This window comes from Lycium ferocissimum, chromosome 5, assembly GCF_029784015.1.
Source record: "Lycium ferocissimum isolate CSIRO_LF1 chromosome 5, AGI_CSIRO_Lferr_CH_V1, whole genome shotgun sequence".
NCBI lineage: Eukaryota > Viridiplantae > Streptophyta > Magnoliopsida > Solanales > Solanaceae > Lycium > Lycium ferocissimum.
Window position 1 is genome coordinate 6418599 of NC_081346.1, and position 19430 is coordinate 6438028.

Genomic DNA, 19430 nt, shown 5'->3' on the forward strand with positions numbered 1-19430 from the left:
TGTGATAAGATAATGCCAGTAACGTTGATAGTAAAATAGTGAAAATTAATAAAGTGTTTAGCTCGTCAATAAATTTAGAAGCCCGAGTATATAAAATCAGAATAAAGGAGGGACAAAATTGGGTGTCAACATGTACGATGAAAGACGTGTTGAAGATTTAATTAAGAAAATAATAGTGTGCTCTCTTACAACTTAATTTTTTTAATGAGATGGTCGCACACAAGGGCGGCTCAACATAGTTGGATGCCTAAGGCAAAAAATTTAACATATTTTTGCGCGGATTGTCTTTCTTTTGGGGTGGTCTTTAATTTTTGGCCCTCAAATTAGTGGTCTTTAATATTTGCCCTTCGCTTAACACCCAGAGGTACTAGGTTCGAATCCAGGCTCAGTTAAAAAAAAAATAAAAATTCGCAATGCATAAATTGGGATTTCTAGGGAAGAAGTTGGGATTCGCATCTAACTTATGCCTTAAGTTGGGTTCCAACTTATGCCTTTAAGGCATAAGTCACCCCAACTTGTGCCTTGAGGCAGAAGTTGGCCTTAAGGCAAACTTTTACTCAAAATTAGGCTCAAAGTTAGGCTTTAAGGCAGAGGTTTATAAAATTTCAACAAAATATCTTTATTTTTATTTTTTTGCCTTAAGGCAGAGTAAGGCATAAGTCCAACTTATGCCCTGCGAATCCAACTTATGCCTTGCAATTTTTTTTTTAGCTGAACGGGGGTTCGAACCCGGAATCAAGAGGCTTTTAGCGAAGGATAAAAATTAAAGACCACCCCCAGCGAAGGGCAATCCTGCAAATTGCCCTATTTAATCGAGGTCCTATGCTTAAAAGAAAAAGCTCACTGATATATTATTTGACATCTATCTTTCTAGCTTTTTTATAATGATTCCTTCTAATAATGTTTTTTCAATCGATAATATTGCTAATTGATTTAATATCTCTTGATACATTATTGATCTTAGGTGATATTTTATAAATTTAAATTTTGAAAAAGTTCTTTCCATTGAGGCAATTTTTAACATAATTTTATATAAAAGCAATATATGCATTTGAAAATGAATCAAGTCTTTTTATCCAACTAAGTATATCAATTAGAATATTATTTTCCACTTGTAATATTTTCCTTAACATTTTTAATTCCTAAAGCAAGTCTAAATCATCAATACCAGAGTGTCTTGAGTATATTTTAAAGAACATTCACGATTAACACAAACTATTCATTGTAAAAATAAGGGCCCAAATTAATTTTCTCATCCACTTTTAATTTTTACAAAAAATTGTTATTTTTACTAAAAAATCCATTTTTTTTAATTTAAAATTATTAAACTTATTCTGGTAAAAAATGGGGGCCAAAGGAAAACACCTTAGTGGGCCTAGCCATCAAGCCGGCACTGGCCGCACGCTTCTACACACATATCAGGAGTAATACATATTATTGCAGGTTTACTTCAACACACATATCAGGAGTAATACATATTATTGCATGTTTCTTTCCACATAGTGAGAAGATCCTTGATCACATAGACTTCAATTAGAAATTGAGTAGTGGGTTATGTGGATGAGATCTTCGTGTCTAGCCAGGGTGGATGAGACCCGTTTCCGAGTCTCACGCAAATATTCATTGAAGAGGAATCCTCCGTACTTGGGCGACACTCCAATTTCTTTTGTAAACCGTGGTAATGGCTCAACCCACTTGTCTCCTTGCACGTTATAGAAGAACGCGAACGAGTAACGGTTTTTTCCTCTTGGTCTCACCACTCTGTGAGTTGCACTCTTGAATTTATTGTTGCTTAGCACCTTTTTTTATGTCACAAAAAAAAAAAAAAAGAGTTAATTCCTCAAATGGTCATCGAACTTGTAAGAGAATGCTTTCCTTGAATAATCTGTTCCCATGAATGGGTTGATATACATGATTTACACCATAATTGTAGGCTACAAATTAGGAACTAATTTCACTAAATAATACTAACATATGCTATCCTAAAATGAAGATTACAAAATATTACAAAATATATTTTACTAATTACATATTCTAACACACCCCCGCAGTCGAAGCGGGAGGTTTACGAACGGTTAGACTGTCGCGAAAATCATCAAATAGTACGCGCGGAAGACCTTTGGTGAAAATGTCAGCAATCTGATAACGGGACGGAACGTGTAGGACACGAACTTCGCCACGTCTAACCTTTTCGCGAACAAAGTGAATGTCCATTTCGATATGCTTGGTACGTTGATGTTGTACCGGTTTCCGTACAAGTAAATGGCACTTACATTATCACAATAGACCAACGTTGCTTTACGAATAGGACAATGGAGTTCAAGCAACGATTACGAATCCAACAAGACTCGTAGAGACAACATTAGCAACCCTCTCGTATTCGCTCAAAGACTTGACTTAGATAGAGTAGGTTGGCGCTTGGAAGACCAAGAAATCAAGTTATTCCCAAGATAGACACAATAACCCGACGTGGAGCGTCGAGTGTCCGGACATCCTCCCAATCAAAAGATCTCGTATATGATAGGAGTGACCGTAGAGGGGATTTGTATAAATGTGTGCCAAAGTCAATCGTACCTCGAATGTAACGCAAAATGCGTTTTTAATGCTTCCATATCTTTGGACCTTGGGGTCATGCATAAACAAGCAAACTTGTTGGACAGCGTATGATATGTCGAGCGAGTGAAAGTCAAGTATTGCAAAGCACCAAAAGACGACGATACTTCGTAGGATCCTCATACGGGCGCTTGAAGAAGCGCTGAGTTTGCCCTTTGAGTCAACTGGAGTGGGGCAGGGCTTACACTGTGACATGCCTGCTCTGTCAAGAATATCCTCTGCATAAGAACTCTGAGACATAAAGAGGCTATTGTTGTCCCTGGAGACTGCAATCCCCAAAAAATAGCTCAACGGACCCAAGTCTTTCATTGCAAATTCCGTAGCTAATTTGGACATGATGCCGAGTCTGAGAGTCTGAAGATGCAGTTAGAATAATATCATCCACATATAACAAAATATAAGCAATATCTTTCCCACGACAAAAGATGAAGAGAGAGTTGTCAGATGTACTATGGGAGAAACCAATGGTTGCCACATATTCAAGAAAAAACGCTGATACCAAGCCCGTGGTGCCTGCTTCAAACCATAAAGAGATTTACGCAAGAGACAAACATGATCAGGGCGAGCTGGATCCCGAAACCCCAAAGGTTGATACATATAGACGATCTCATTCAAATTGCCATGCAAGAAAGCATTCTTTACATCAAGCCGGGTGAATGGGCCAAGAGCGAGATAAAGCAATAGTAAGAACCACACGGATAGTTGCCGCTTGACCACCGACCGAATGTCTCGTCACAATCAACACCCTCCCGTTGAGACCTCGCCATCACCTACAAGACGGGCTTTATGCCTCTCAAAAGAACCATCGCATTTCTTTTTATGCCGAAAAATCCATAAAGACCGAATAATATTAGCATTTGGAGGACGAGGGACCAACTCCCAAGTCTTACTATCAATAAGAGCATTATATTCATCTTGCATAGCATTCTTCCACCTCGGATCATTAAGGGCACCAACGGGATTCCGAGGAATGGGGGAGATGGAATTGGTGGTGACACTTAAGGCTTGATTATGGTACTTTGAGTTGGGCTTAAAAATCCCATGTTGACTACGTGTAGTCGTACGCGTGGGTGGGTGGGCGCGGGGAGGGGCGCTGTGGTGGTGGGCGGGGGGAGAGGGAAGGGCGGGTACCGGGAACCGCCGCGGAGGCGGTGGAGGCGGACGCCGGCAGGGGTCGGCGATGAAGGAGAAGAGGTAGGGGAGATCGGGTGGTGGGTTGCACGAGAGGGAGGGCCGTATTGGGGAAGCGGCGGCCGGTCATGCAACAAGTGGATTCTCAATGGGGAATTATCATCCAAAAAATCATATGAGGTAGGAGATAGAGTATGCATTTGTGAAAAAGGAAAGGAATTTTCATCAAACCACACATGCCGAGCTATGATTATTTTTCGGCTCGATAAGTGATAGCATTTGTACCCCCGATGGTTGGAAGGGTATCCTAGGAAGACACGTAGAGTGGACCTAGATTGTAGCTTATGAATTTGTGTGGAGGGAAAGAGAGGAAAGCATAGACAACCAAAAACTCGAAGATGAGAGTAGGATGGATTCTTTTGATAAAGAATGTGAGTGGGTGTCTTATATGCTAAGAGTTTAGAAGGGAGAATATTGTGTAGGTACGTGGCCATGGCCAAAGCGTGATGCCAATAGGAGGGGGGCATAGATGCATGGGCAAGGAGTGTACGAACAACATTATTGATCGATTTTATTTTCCGTTCCGCCTTACCATTTTGGGGGGGAAGTGTGGGGACAAGAAAAGCGGAAACACATCCCGTTTTGTTCACAAAATTTATGAAAAGGACCATTATCAAATTCACGCCCGTTGTCACATTGAAAAGTTTTGATTTCTTTTTCAAACTGAGTGCGAATGAAATTCGGAACGACAAGAAAACATCATAAACCCGGGACTTTGTTTTGATTGGAAAAGTCCAAAGAAAATTTGTGTAATTGTCAAGAAATAAAACATAATATCTCATGGACCGGATGAGGTAAGAACAGGGTGCGATCCATACATCACTGTGAACAATATCAAAGGGCATAGTAGTAGTTGAAAGAGAGTCATAAAAAGGCAATTTAATTAATTTCCCCAGAGGGCAAGAATGACAAACATTGTTTCGAGCCTTATTACATTCAATCAAATTACTACTACGTAAAGAACTAAGAATAACATCCCCCGGATGACCTAAACGGGAGTGCCAGATATGAGGAGAGATGACACTAAAAGCAGATGGTGCGAATGGCGAGATGGCTCGAAAATTTGGGAAGAATGGATAAAGATCACCCGAACTCTCACATCTCATGAGTTTGCTCCCCGTCTGTAAATCCTTCACATTAAAACCAAAGGGATCAAATTCAACAGAAACCATATTATCTATAGTAAATTTACGAACGTAAATAAGGTTTTTGATGAGTTTAGGTGCATGTAAGACATTTTTCGCCTTTAAAGAGGGATTTACTTCAAGGAAGCCCCGACCATAAACACGAATTGGAATCATGCTACCATTACCAACAACAATGCCATTATTTTTGCTCAATTGATAATAAGACGAGAGAGTACCTTGGGAGTTGGTCATATGAGATGTGGCTCCGGTGTCCATGTACCAATTCCTGTCATCGGGCGGATTCAACGACATTGTGTGCATAGCTTGATCAATATCCGTGGCGCATACCCGCCATGTGATGACGAGGCCGACGAGTAGAACGACCGCGGAGGACGAGGACCAAGAACTCCCCGCCGCGAGGAGAGCCGGACGCGGTTGCTTGCCCGCCACGGGCCGCCGCCATCCCGCCGCAGATAGGGACAAGGTGGGGTGGCCCACGCGCCGTGGCCCCCAAGTTGCCCACGCGTGGATAATACCACGACGGGCGCCGAGGCCTTCTTTAACTGCCGGCCGCGGCCGCGCGAAGGTGCGGCGTCCCCGCCGTTGCTTTGTCCATTGCTTCGCCACCGCGGTTGTTGCGGTTGCCGCCGCCGCGACCGCGTTGTTTTTCTTGCCACGATTCTGCGAAGCTCCACGATTGTTGGCGTTATTTTCAGAATTATGGGGCTGTCCATTACCTGAGAAATGCTGAGGAGTAACATTGTGAGAAATAAGAGCGACGGTTGAGCCGGCGTCGTGAATGGCGTCCTCGACATGGCTATCTTCCTCAAGCTCAAGCATCGACGGACAACATCAAAAGACGGGAGAGGAGTACGGTCTTCACCGTTGTGCGAAAAGTCTTATATTCCTCCGACAACCCTCGCAAGGCGAAGCACAAGTCGTTCGTCGGAAACTTTGTGACCGACGTTGGCAAGGTTGTTCGCAAGAACTTTCGGCACAGTGCGCGGTATGCTTTCACATTCGGAAAATCCACCAATTTGGTGTTGGTGAACTTCGCATCAAGAGCGAGAGCCCTAGCCGATTTATTGTCCCGAAAAAAGATGAACAAGGCGGTCCCAAGCTTCGGCGGCGGTGTCCTTCGGATGAATGATCGTGTTAAGAAGATCATTGGATATGGTGCCATAAATCCATTGCCGAACAATGTCATCCACCGTTCCCATGGGGCCTTAGCGACAAGTTTCTCGGGAGCGATGGCCGGTGGTGGCATGGTGGGAGAGGCGGGAGGTAGGATATGGTCGATTACCAAGTTGGCACGACAATGGAGCTTGAAGAGGGTAGCCCGCTTATTGTATTGGCTTCCTTCGTAGTCAAGCACAATAGGAATGCATGATTTGATATTGGTGACGGTAGTCGCGGATGCAACTTGGAGGTGTCGGCCATGGAGAAGAGGAGGAAAACGAAGAGAGAGGATGGGGGGGAGGGGGTCGGCGGCCAAGGGGGGGTTGGCGGCTGAGGGGTAGGGTTTTTAGGAGAACCTAGTCTGATACCATGTAAGAGAATGTTTTCCTTGAATAATCTGTTCCCATGAATGGGTTGATATACATGATTTACACCATAATTGTAGGCTACAAATTAGGAACTAATTTCACTAAATAATACTAACATATGCTATCCTAAAATAGAAGATTACAAAATATTACAAAATATATTTTACTAATTACATATTCTAACAGAACTAAATTTCACCAGAATACCAGATAAACAAGCAAAATACCATGTTAACTCAAATATAAAGCAAATTAAACTTAAAACATCAACTCTACTATAAATGGGAAATAGTTCCGTGACTTTTATAGGAAAGGGTCGTGATTCCTTAAATTTTTGGGCTAATGGTAACTGTGATATTAACTGCCAGCCGGTTTATATATAATTACCTGTATCATGTTGTTGCGTCCAAACGCACACGCAAGTGTACGTGGTCGTACAAGTAATATAGTGATTTTAAAAAATCGGATGTCGAACCCACAGGGAGTTATGATTAACCGTCAACTAAATTAAACTATCCAAATTATCTATACAAGAGATGAAATTCGAAGATTGTGATTATAAACTAATTGAAGATAAAAGAGACAAATAATGAACTTCGACAAAGAAAGAGCGGGTTTTTATATTATCAATGAGACGAATGTTCCAGGGTTGCGGTTGGTTTACTAATCCTATTGAGTTTTCGAACTATTTCCCTTTAATCCGAATTGTCGACGATTGCTAATTTACCGAATTATTAACTCTCGTAGTATTCTCCCGAACTACTACTCGCCTATTCAAAACAGTTCGCCGCCTATATTCCTATGGAATTGACTTGTTAAGAATGCAATCCGTTTATGGTATTTAATTGAACGCGGCGCCTAGGTATATTCCTATCCTAGCCACAAATCCTAGCCCAACCGTAGGGATAATCAGATCACGCCCTCTTTAATCCTTCTCTAATCTAACAACATCTTTCCCAAGCATGTATATTAGATAGTCGATAGAACCTAACTCGTCGTCCAAACAATCAAGCAATTATGAACGAATTAAAGAAGCAATCAAACTCAACAACTCATATTAAGATAAGAAATAATCACCAAACATCAATAATCATGGTTTACCACAACCCTAGAACGAGAAGTTTAGCTCCACATAGACATGGAGGAAAAGCAACAAATCATTCAAAGAAAATATATAAACTAGTAATAAGGAGAAGAAAAGATAAAACCCAATAATCTCCGGCCTCCACGGCGGCTCCTACTCTCTCTGGGTCAAAAGTCTCCTATTCTAATGTAAAAACAGCTATTTATAAGCTAGGGCAAATATGAGGTAAGTGGGCCCCATCCCGATCAACTTAGGAGAACTGACGCCTCTTGTGCTTTGGTCATGCGTCGCATGGCCATCGCATGACTATGTTTGTGCATTCGCTGTGCTCCGCACAGCCAATGCATAACAGGTCTGAGAATCAGGAATGGTGTTTTTGTGCGCTGGCTATGCGGCGCATGGCCAGCGCATGGGACCCTTCAGTGGTCAGATTTTGCCTTCAAATGCTGGAACTTCCTTCGCAACGTGCAATCGACGTACACAGCCTCGGAATCACTCAAAACTGCCCGGAATACCCTTCGTTGGTCCTTGTTGTACCTATTCATATAAACATACCAACATAAGCTCATATACAACAATTTGCATTCAAAACTGCGATGAAAGTGTTAAGAAGTAAAATGTAAATGACACTAAATCTAGATATTTGTGCCAAATATCACATGTCACCAATATTAACTACTAGTTTGTCTTTGGAAGGCGCTATAGGAATCCACTGCCCCTCTTTGTGCACCTGAAGGCCTCCAACTTCATCCTTGTAGACAATGGTGATGCAGCTGGGATCTTCATGTGCTGGTTTTCCTACGTTCTCATCCTCTGTCGCTGGAAAATAGTGCAGGCCCATCAAGGCATCCTGAGACCGATCATTGTTGTAGTTAGCGAGGAAGTTAGGAGGGAGGCCCAAACACTCGCTTATGATGCTCTCCAACACAACTCCTAACTTTGTCAAATGTGAAACCATCTCCTCCAATACTTGCCTAAGAAATCAAACATATTTACTTCACAAATAACATTCTTAAAAATTTTATAAAGGGAGAAAATGCAAATTAAGTTTCTAAATTCGTACTAGTTCTTGGAATCATCATATCTGAGGATCGCCTAAACTAGAAACAGTTAATAATTTGAGATGCAATTGAAAGAGAATATGGCAATAGCGGAAATAGATTAAAATATTACTTGAAAGCAGGTGGACTTTTGGGGCAGACATTGAAGCCAGAAGATGAACGACAAAACAAGTGCTCATAAGTCTCAACGGAATTCTGTGTGCTTTTAAAATAATTTTCGGGTAGAGAGAGTTTGTTTTCGTCTGAACAAGCAAAGAAGGTCTTGTACATATCCATGGTTCTGCTCAACAAGTCCAAAGGAATTCCATGATTCGCAATCTGGAAGAAGCCATAGTTAACAAATGCTTCACATATTTGCTCTCGAGTCTTCTTTTTCCCTTCTTCATTTTCCTTTGATCTGAAAAAAAAAAGGAGAAACATCAGTCGTTGGAATATCAAAACTAGTCATGATGTTTTCCTTATTTCTCGACTCTCAATGTTGTTTTAAACCTCTTTATCAACAAAAAAACATTGTTTTAAACCCGCAGTTGATTCTTTTTGTTACATTTTTAAAGAAGGCAACTTGCAAACCTACTACCTTTACCTTCCTACGCTCTTTTTTGGGCAAATTTCAATAATGTACAATCTAGCATATAAAATTACATTTGCATAGCCATATTTTAAAATTACACCCCGCATAGCCACTTTTCACAATATACAATATTATACAAAAATATACAACTTTATACACCTGGAGTAGATAATGTATCAACCTTGTATAAAAGTCTATAATAATGTATAAGAGGTGTTTATACACACTTTTACACTGGTATACTAGATTAAACAAATTTATACAAGAGGTGCAAAATACATTTACACTAGTATACAATATTATACAAACTTATACAAGAGGTGTTTATACATAATGTATAGAGGTGTTTATACACACTTCTACGCAATATAAAAGTGTAGCGTTACAATTGTGAAACAAAATTTAAATACTTAAAAAACAAAAAGAATAAAAAATTGCATAAGGAGGAATAAACCATCAGCCGTTGCTGTTGCTGCTGCTGATTGTGTTGCCGGAGAAAGCGGCTAACTCGGGTAATTTTTGAAACATGGGCTAAACCGGATAATTAACTTTCCTAAATCTACATAGAGCGTAAAGATCCCCTTTTTTTTCCCTATCAACTCAAGCCGAGCATTTTTAACTCTGAATATAAATTTATATTTAAAACTCACTAAAATTTCAACTAGTTTCAGATCTGAACCCATAACTTATAAAAATCGAATGACTTTAGTTGTAAAATTCTTTTAAGTTGAACTTGTCAAATTTAAATTTTAAATTCGTCTCTACAAATCGAGATGTTGTATTGCTTCTATATAGTAGTGATAATGACTTTGTTATTTCTTAAAAGTTATAAACCAACTACTTCCTCCTTGCGTAGTTGTTTATTTCCAGCAACTCTCGATGTTGTTTGTATTCTAACTGACTCTCAATCTTGCTTTAGATCTCAAACTCACAAAGAAGAATCCAGCAATATTTTTTTTTGTTGTTGTTGTTGTTATTTTTCAAAGCTAACTTGCGATAGTAAACATAGAATTTCCAGGCAATGACGACGAAACATAGTTAAAATATTTGGCCAGAGCCTTTCTTGCAGAGGGAATATTTTGTTACACCCCATATCTTCGAAGAAGCATTTATCAAATTTGAAACATAAGTACGTTGAGTTATGGTTAACTAAAACCACTTTGGAATATAAGGAGCAAGCATTATTAAGTATATTTAATGAGTGAAGGATGTACATAAGGTATACCGGAAGGTTTTATGAGGAAATGAGTAGAAGAAATGGAGTAGTACGACTTTGGAGAAAGGATGGGTGAAGTTTCATGTAAAAATTTTGGTCCAACTTGGGAAAGTAATATCTTTTAAAGTATGAGGAGTTTTAAGGTGTTTCAAAAGCTTAAAATGAAGTTCTTCGAGTCTAGTTTCCAACGCAATAAACTGTTCATCAATGCGACATCGGAGCAGGGAACTATGGGCGTTACAAGTTAGGCTGATAAGAGCAGAAACGGACTGCTACAGTACCCGAGTTGCTACAGTACCCGGGTTGCTACAGTACCCGACCCAACACACCTATAAATATCCCTCTAACCCATCATTTTTCATCATCTTTTCATTCACCACACTTCTAAAGAGTTCTTGAGGGTTCCATCACTCTCCATAAATTTCCATGATTCTCCATAAATTTCCATAATCTTCCATAAACTTCCATAATACTCCATAACCCTCCATAATCTTCTACAACCTTTTCGTATCAAAGAAGAGAGAATATCAACATCAAAATCTCAAAGAAAATTCAAGGAACATGATTGTTTTTGTTTCTCTTCAAGGTGGTGATAAACTTAGTCTTGGAAAGAGGTGAATGAAGTGAAGTTCTTCTACTATAAGGTATGTCCTTCCTATTATTTACATGATTGAGATGATGCAAAGGTTTAGCAATTCTTAAAGAGAAAAGAATCATAGGAGAAAAATCATAAAGTGTTGAATTTAAGTTGACAGCCATGAGGTGAATTTGAAAGGAGATTTTGGATTAATTTGAGATTAAATTAAATATATTCTTTGATTATGGTTTTATGAATGTTGTTATGGTTGGTTTGAAAAATGGAGAAATATCGTGTGGGATGTTTTATCTTTTATGGAATATATTGGTATTGATATTGTTGTTGATGTTGTTGTATTGTTTGGGAATTGTTTTGGTATTTGGAGGAGGTACAGAATATAGGGGAGATGCTGCCCGAATTTCGGCAGATTCTAAAAATATTTCATTTGGATGCTTGAGACGAGTGTAAGATATTGAGCCTAATGATAATATGGATGGTTTACGTGTAGAGTTGCGAGCTTGGAAGAATAAACGTTGAACGACTAAGGCGACCGAAAGGTATGTTAAGGATCGTCCCTTTCTTTCAAAGGCATGATTCCTATGTTATGATTCCATCAATGTTTCCATAACCTCCTTGTTTCTAAAAGTTAGAAGTTCATGATTCAAGGGCATGACTCTTTTTTTTTTTCGATAATCCATAAATGCTTTCCAAAATGTCCGTATTTTCCAAACCAGAGATTTATGATTCTGTAAGCTCTTATGACAACAACGATGGACATGTTTTTACAATGATAACGATGATGTCAAAAATGAGAATATTTCTATTATGATCATGATGACGATGATTTCATGTTTAAGAATCCCAAGCTTATGAGTTCAATGTGAATATGAGAATGTTGAGCTACTTCTTGATTTTCTCAATATTATTCATGGATGATGACCCTATTTCTAAAGGCTCTAAAGTGTATGAATTGACGCTTTATGAGATTTATGATCTTATTCTATGTTTTCCCTTGATGTTATTCTTCATTGGTAGTCTCACCTTATAATGCTCGTCCTTCAATGTGAGACATGACGATCATGATGTTCCATAATACAATCGGAGGTTACCGACCTTACGTCACTTCGACGGAATTATAGCTTTTGATTGGGCTCTTATGCATGCTTATGTTATGATGATTACACCGCGCCTATATGGTCGGGCAGCACCACTACGGTGAGCGTAGTGGGCGGCTTATGGATGATTACACCGTGCCTATACGGCCGGGCAGCACCACTACGGTGGGCGTAGTGGGCGGCTATGGATAATGATAGTAACACCGTGTCTATATGGCACGGGCAGCACCACTAGTGGGCGGCGCGAGATGGTTACCCCGGACGCGGGCTAATGATTATGCTACATATATGAGTATGAGAAATGCTTTCTTTAAAGTTAAGCATGCATGGTATCTGCCTTAAGAGGCAATCATATGTACAGGTTATTTCCTTACCTCATGTTATGCTCTATATTTCTCATTATGTTATTTTTCATGGTCGGTATCTCTTGCTATATTATTATTCATGCCTTACATACTCAGTACATTACTTGTACTGACGTCCTTTCTTTTATGGACGCTGCGTTCATGCCCGGCAGATCGGTGCAGCCACCGAGCGAGCCGCCACCGCAGGATCTCTCTTCCGTAGCGCCAGCGAGCTCAGTTTGGACCGGAGCGACCACCCTTTTGGTATGCCATTTTTGATAAACGGGTATGACAGGGGCTCGTCCTGTCTCTTCTACAGTCTGTATTCTATAGAGGTCTGTAGACAGTGTTATGTAGCCGTGATGTTATGCAGCCTTGTCGGCGCTTGTGTTGTTGTACAGTATATGTAGTGGCCTAATCAGCTTGGGCTGTTACTCTCAGTATTTATGTTTATATGTATGCGTTGGCCGTGAGTTCTCGAGACGGTGTTTCTTGTGTTGATTATTCAGAAGACTGTATAGCTCAGTTATGGATTGTGTATGGGCCCATGTTAATCAGTGAGAAGTAAATGCAAGCATAGGAGTGCTTGGCCAGTAGCGGTCGGGCACTCGTCACGGCTCATCGGTTTGGGTCGTGACATATTTTGAATAATTTGGTTTGTGAGATGGCTAAGACGAATCTTATTATTATAATTAGACGGCCTATGCCCGTGCTGCGCACGGGCCCAACACTTTAGATTATAGTGCATCTATATGTATGTAGTTGTGTTTGAATAGTGATTATGGGGTGCCCTTTTTTTTTTTTTTTGGGTTTCACTATTTTTATGCATATAATATATATACATATATTATGTTCAACATACGATTAATATAACATTGTAGTTTGTGCTCCGTATCTAAAACTTTATTATATTAGTGTTTGCTACGAATACAAAGTCTGCACTTTTTTTTTAACATTATATATTTTTTTAATATGGGGTTCAATTTTTATTTTTTTTTATATTGCTTAATTTTGTTAATATGGGGTCCACTTTTTTTTTCCCCATGAGTTTGGAGATGGTGAGTTCCACTTTTTTTTCTTCCTTTTTTTTTTAGATTGCTCGGTGTTATTTAGTATGGGGCCCCCCCCCCCCCCCCTTTTTTTTAGGGTCTTTGACATATATATACATCTTAAGGAGAAATATTTACGAAACGTGACGATAGTTTTATATTTACAAAACATAACATTACAAATCCTATACAAAATATGCTTTATATTAAAAAAAAAAAAAAATTAAATTATTTTTTATTTTTTAAAAATCATTTTTTTAAAAAATATTTTTTTATTTTTAAAAAAAAATATATTTTTTAAATTTATTTTTATTTTTTAAAAAAATTAATATTTTTTTTTTTTGCTCAAAAACTTATGTATGAAAGTTGTATGAAATGTGTATATCTCGCTCAAGACTTAAAAAGTTTGCTCAAAATTTAGTGTATGAAAAATGTATGAAATGTGTATATCTCGTTCAAGGCTTAAAAAATCCGCTCAAAATTGTGTGTATGAAAACAATATGAAATTTGTATCTTGCTCATGTCTTAAAATTTCGCTCACATTTTCATGTATAAAGTTCATGTTAGATTTACGTAAAATTAATACAACTACAACAACATTGTATATAACTTTGATACAACATTCAAGACTTAAAATAATCGCTCAAATTTTTGTGTATGAAATTTGTATATCTTGCTCAAGGCTTAAAAAGTTCGCTCAAATTTTATGTATGAAGAACGTATGAAATGTGTATATCTTGATCAAGGCTTAAACATTATGCTTAAAATTTTATGCATGAGAATGGTATGAAATGTGTATATCTTCCTCAAGACTCGAATTTCATTCACATTGTTTGTATATAAATTTCATATTAGGTTTCGGAAAATTAATACAACTACAACAACATTGTAACAATTTTCATACAATATTCAAGGCTTAAAGTTTTCGCTCAAAATTTTGTATATGAAAATTATATTAAAAATTTTGCTCACACATACACATTTCATACAACTTTCATACATAGAAATATGAGGTAATTTTTTAAGCCATTGAGCAAAAAAAAAAAAAATTAATATTTAAAAAATATATATAAAAATTATTTTTTAAAAAAATAAAAATATTTTTAAAAAAAAAAAAATATTTTTTTTATAAAAAATATATATTTTCTGGAAAAAAAATAAAAAAACGAAAAATATATGAAAATTCGTCATGTTTTGTAATATATCGTTATGTTTTGTAAATAAGGAAAACTATCGTTACGTTTCGTAAATATTTCTCCTTAACATGTATATATACGTAGTTTTCCCTTTTTTTTAAGGGACAACGGACGACGAAGCATGGGTCTAAACCCATGCTTTATATAGTTTTTTTTTTTTTTTTTTATATTGCTTGGTGTTGTTTAGTATGGGGTCCACCCTTTATGGGTGCACTTTTTTTTTTGGACATTATTAGTTTGCACTATTTTTATGCATATAATATATATACATATACTATGTTCAAAATACGATTAATATAACATTGTAGTTTGTGCTCTGTATCTAAAACTTTATTATATTAGCATTTGTTACGAATACAAAGTCTGCACTTTTTTTTTTTTAACATTATATTTTTTTTAATATGGGGTTCACTTTTTTTTTTGATATTGTTTGATTTTGTTAATATGGGGTCCACATTTTTTTCCCCATGAGTTTGGAGATGGTGAGTTCTACTTTTTTTCTTTCTTTTTTTTTTTCATTTTTTTTATATTGCTCGGTGTTATTTAGTATGGGGCCCACCCCCCCCCCCCCTTTTTTTTAAGGGACAACGGACGACGAAGTATGGGTCTAAACCCATGCTTTATATAGTTTTTTTTTTTTTTTTTTTTTTTATTTTTATATTGCAGTGTTTTTTAGTATGGGGCCCATCCTTTTGGACATTATTAGTTTTCACTATTTTTATGCATATAATATATATATATATATATATATACTATGTTCAAAACACGATTAATATAACATTGTAGTTTGTGCTCCGTATCTAAAATTTTATTATATTAGTGTTTACTACGAATACAAAGTCTGCACTTTATTTTTTACATTGTTTATTTTTTTAATATGGGATTCACTTTTTTTTTTTATATTGCTTGATTTGTTAATATGGGGTCCACTTTTTTTTCCGTGAGTTTGGAGATGGTGGGTTCCACTTTGTTTGCGCTCCATATTTAAAACTTTATTATATTAATGTTTGCTACCCATACAAACTCTGCACTTTGTTTTTGACATTGTTTGTTTTTTTAATATGGGGTTCACTTTTTTTTTTATTGCTTGATTTTGTTAATATGAGGTTTATTTTTTTCTCCGTGAGTTTGGAGATGGTGGGTTCCACTTTTTTTTACTTCTTTTTTTTTTTTAAATATTGGTTGGTGTTTTTTTTTTAATATTGGTTGGTGTTTAATATGAGGACCACACTTTTTTTTTTTTTAACGGACGACGAAGCATGGGTGTAAACCCATGCTTCTATATAATTGCTTGATTTTGTTAATATGGGTCCACTTTTTTTTTTCTCCGTGAGTTTGGAGATGGTGGGTTCCACTTTGTTTGTGCTCCGTATCTAAAACTTTATTATATTAGTGTTTGCTACGAATACAAAGTCTGCACTTTGTTTTTGACATTGTTTGTTTTTGTAATATGGGGTTCACTTTTTTTTTTCTATATTGCTTGATTTTGTTAATATGGGGTCCACTTTTTTTTCTCCGTGAGTTTGGAGATGGTGGGTTCTACTTTTTTTTACTTTTTTTTTTAATATTGGTTGGTGTTTAATATGGGGACCACACTTTTTTTTTTTAATGCTTAACGGAGAGTTTGGAGATGGTGGGTTCCACTTTGTTTGTGCTCCGTATCTAAAACTTTATTATATTAGTGTTTGCTACGAATACAAAGTCTGCACTTTGTTTTTGACATTGTTTGTTTTTTTAATATGAGATTCACTTTTTTTTTTATATTGCTTGATTTTGTTAATATGGAGTCCACTTTTTTTTCCTCCGTGAGTTTGGAGATGGTGGGTTTTACTTTTTTTTTTTTAAATATTGGTTGGTGTTTTTTTTTTAATATTGTTTGTTGTACCAATACAAACTTTGCACTTTGTTTTTGACATTGTTTGTTTTTTTAATATAGGGTTCACTTTTTTTTTTTATTGCTTGATTTTATTAATATGGGGTCCATTTTTTTTCTCCGTGAGTTTGGAGATGGTGGGTTCCACTTTTTTTTACTTCTTTTTTTTTTTTTTAAATATTGGTTGGTGTTTTTTTTTTTTTAATATTGGTTGGTGTTTAATATGAGGACCACACTTTTTTTTATTTTTAACGGACGACGAAGCATGGGTGTAAACTCATGCTTCTATATAATTGCTTGATTTTGTTAATATGGATCCACTTTTTTTTTCTCCGTGAGTTTGGAGATGGTGGGTTCCACTTTATTTGTGTTCCGTATCTAAAACTTTATTATATTAGTGTTTGCTACGAATACAAAGTCTGCACTTTGTTTTTGACATTGTTTATTTTTTTAATATGGGGTTCACTTTTTTTTTATATTGCTTGATTTTGTTAATATGGGGTCCACTTTTTTTTTCTCCGTGAGTTTGGAGATGGTGGGTTCCACTTTTTTTTACTTTTTTTTTTTTTTTTTTAAATATTGGTTGGTGTTTAATATGGGGACCACACTTTTTTTTTTAATGCTTAACGGAGAGTTTGGAGATGGTGGGTTCCACTTTGTTTGTCTTTCTCCGTATCTAAAACTTTATTATATTGGTGTTTGCTACGAATACAAAGTCTGCACTTTGTTTTTGACATTGTTTGTTTTTTTAATATGAGATTCACTTTTTTTTTTATATTGCTTGATCTTGTTAATATGGGGTCCACTTTTTTTTCCTCCGTGAGTTTGGAGATGGTGGGTTTCACTTTTTTTTTTACTTTTTTTTTTTTTTTAAATATTGGTTGGTGTTTTTTTTTTTTTTTTTTTTTTTTTAATATTGTTTGTTGTTTAATATGGGGACCACACTTTTTTTTTTTTTAATGCTTAATGGGGTGGGACGGACGACGATCCCACCCGTGTTTCTATATAGTTATTCATGACATTGTTTGTTTTTTAATATGGGATTCACTTTTTTGTTTATATTGCTTGATTTTGTTAATATGGGGTCCATTTTTTTTCCTCCGTGAGTTTGGAGATGGTGGGTTTTACTTTTTTTTTTTTTTTAAATATTGGTTGGTGTTTTTTTTTTTTTTTAATATTGTTTGTTGTTTAATATGGGGATCACACTTTTTTTTTTTTTAATGCTTAACGGGGTGGGACGGACGACGATCCCACCCGTGCTTCTATATGTTTACTAAAATAAATATACTTAAAATATTTATATTTTAAAATAAGATAGAATTTAATTATTTTTTCATTTTTATTCTTACTCTAATAAATGTGAAAAGAGATTAATATCAAATGGAGATCAAATAATGAATAAGGTATATTAGTCAAATTCTAATTCTAATTCACGTTTCCTTAAAAAATCATGCAAAAGACAACATGACAGGTAAAATGAGCTAAACCGAAAATATTTATCAAAAATTAAAAAATAGCATTTCTTCGTTTAAATAGAAAATCAATTTCTATTTGGTTTCGTTTTAAACATGTAAAATTAATTTAATAATTTGAATTAGAATTATCCAAATCAAAATTTGATAAAAAATAATAAGTATTTTACACCTTTAAATTAATCGAATTAAAATTGAAAGTATCAACTGATGCTTAAATGTTGCTATTGTTTGATCTCAAAAAGAGGAAAATAGTTTTCTTTTAAACAAGTCTTCTCTTTTAAAAAGTATTAATAAATTTTCGTAGCAAACACGAATATAATAAAGTTTTAGATACGGAGCACAAACTACAATGTTATATAAATCGTGTTTTAAACATAGTATATATATATATATATATATATCCATAAAAACAGTACAAACTTATCACTATCCAAACACAACTACATATACATAGATACACTATAATCCAAAGTGTGTGCACGGGCTGCTTAACGGGGTGGGACGGATGACGATCCCACCCGTGCTTCTATATAGTTATTCATGACATTGTTTGTTTTTTTAATATGGGATTCACTTTTTTTTTTTTTTTTTTTTTATATTGCTTGATTTTGTTAATATGGGGTTCATTTTTTTTTCCTCCGTGAGTTTGGAGATGGTGTGTTTTACTTTTTTTTTTTAATTTTTTTAAAAATATTAGTTGGTGTTTTTTTTTTAATATTGTTTGTTGTTTAATATGGGGATCACACTTTTTTTTTTTAATGCTTAACGGGGTGGGACGGACGAAGATCCCACCCGTGCTTCTTTTAAATATTAGTTGGTGCTTTTTTTTTTAATATTGTTTGTTGTTTAATATGGGGATCACACTTTTTTTTTTTTTTTTTTTAATGCTTAACGGGGTGGGACGGACGACGATCCCACCCGTGCTTCTATATAGTTAGAATTAGTTGGTGTTTGTTTTTAATATTGTTTGTTGTTTAATATGGAGATCACACTTTTTTTTTTTTAATGCTTAACGGGTTGGGACGGACGACGATCCCACCCGTGCTTCTATATAGTTAGAAAATTGCACACAAAACTGCGGCTTTTTGTATGTGCTTCCCTGGTTGATGTTTAGCTTGGCTGCCTGATGACTATGTTTATTTTAATTAAAAAAAAAAAAAAAAAAAGGATGGATAGCGATTAATTAAATCAAATAATTTAACTCCCTTCGCAGAACCATAGATCGAGACGGACATAATCACCTAACAGCTCACATGGATCCTTTAATTTGTTATCTGCACGTGATTTCGTCACAGTTTATTAGTATCATAATTTGCTGCGTGTTAGATCTCATCTATTACTCTCTCTCATTTGTCTTATATATTTTTTTAGCATTATCTAGGATTTATTTT

At 36.1% G+C, this 19430-nt stretch overlaps 1 long non-coding RNA gene and 1 pseudogene across 1 annotated transcript; both read right to left on the reverse strand.

Annotated features, from left to right (window-relative positions):
* Window positions 1-1411: 1411 nt before the first annotated feature.
* LOC132055217 (protein DOWNY MILDEW RESISTANCE 6-like) lies at window positions 1412-9071 on the reverse strand (annotated as a pseudogene).
* On the reverse strand, window positions 4656-5306 carry LOC132058138 (uncharacterized). The gene is made up of 2 exons (XR_009415192.1): window positions 5168-5306; window positions 4656-4934 (listed from the first exon to the last, which is right to left on the reverse strand). It is a non-coding gene; the product is annotated as an uncharacterized LOC132058138 (long non-coding RNA).
* Window positions 9072-19430: the final 10359 nt, after the last annotated feature.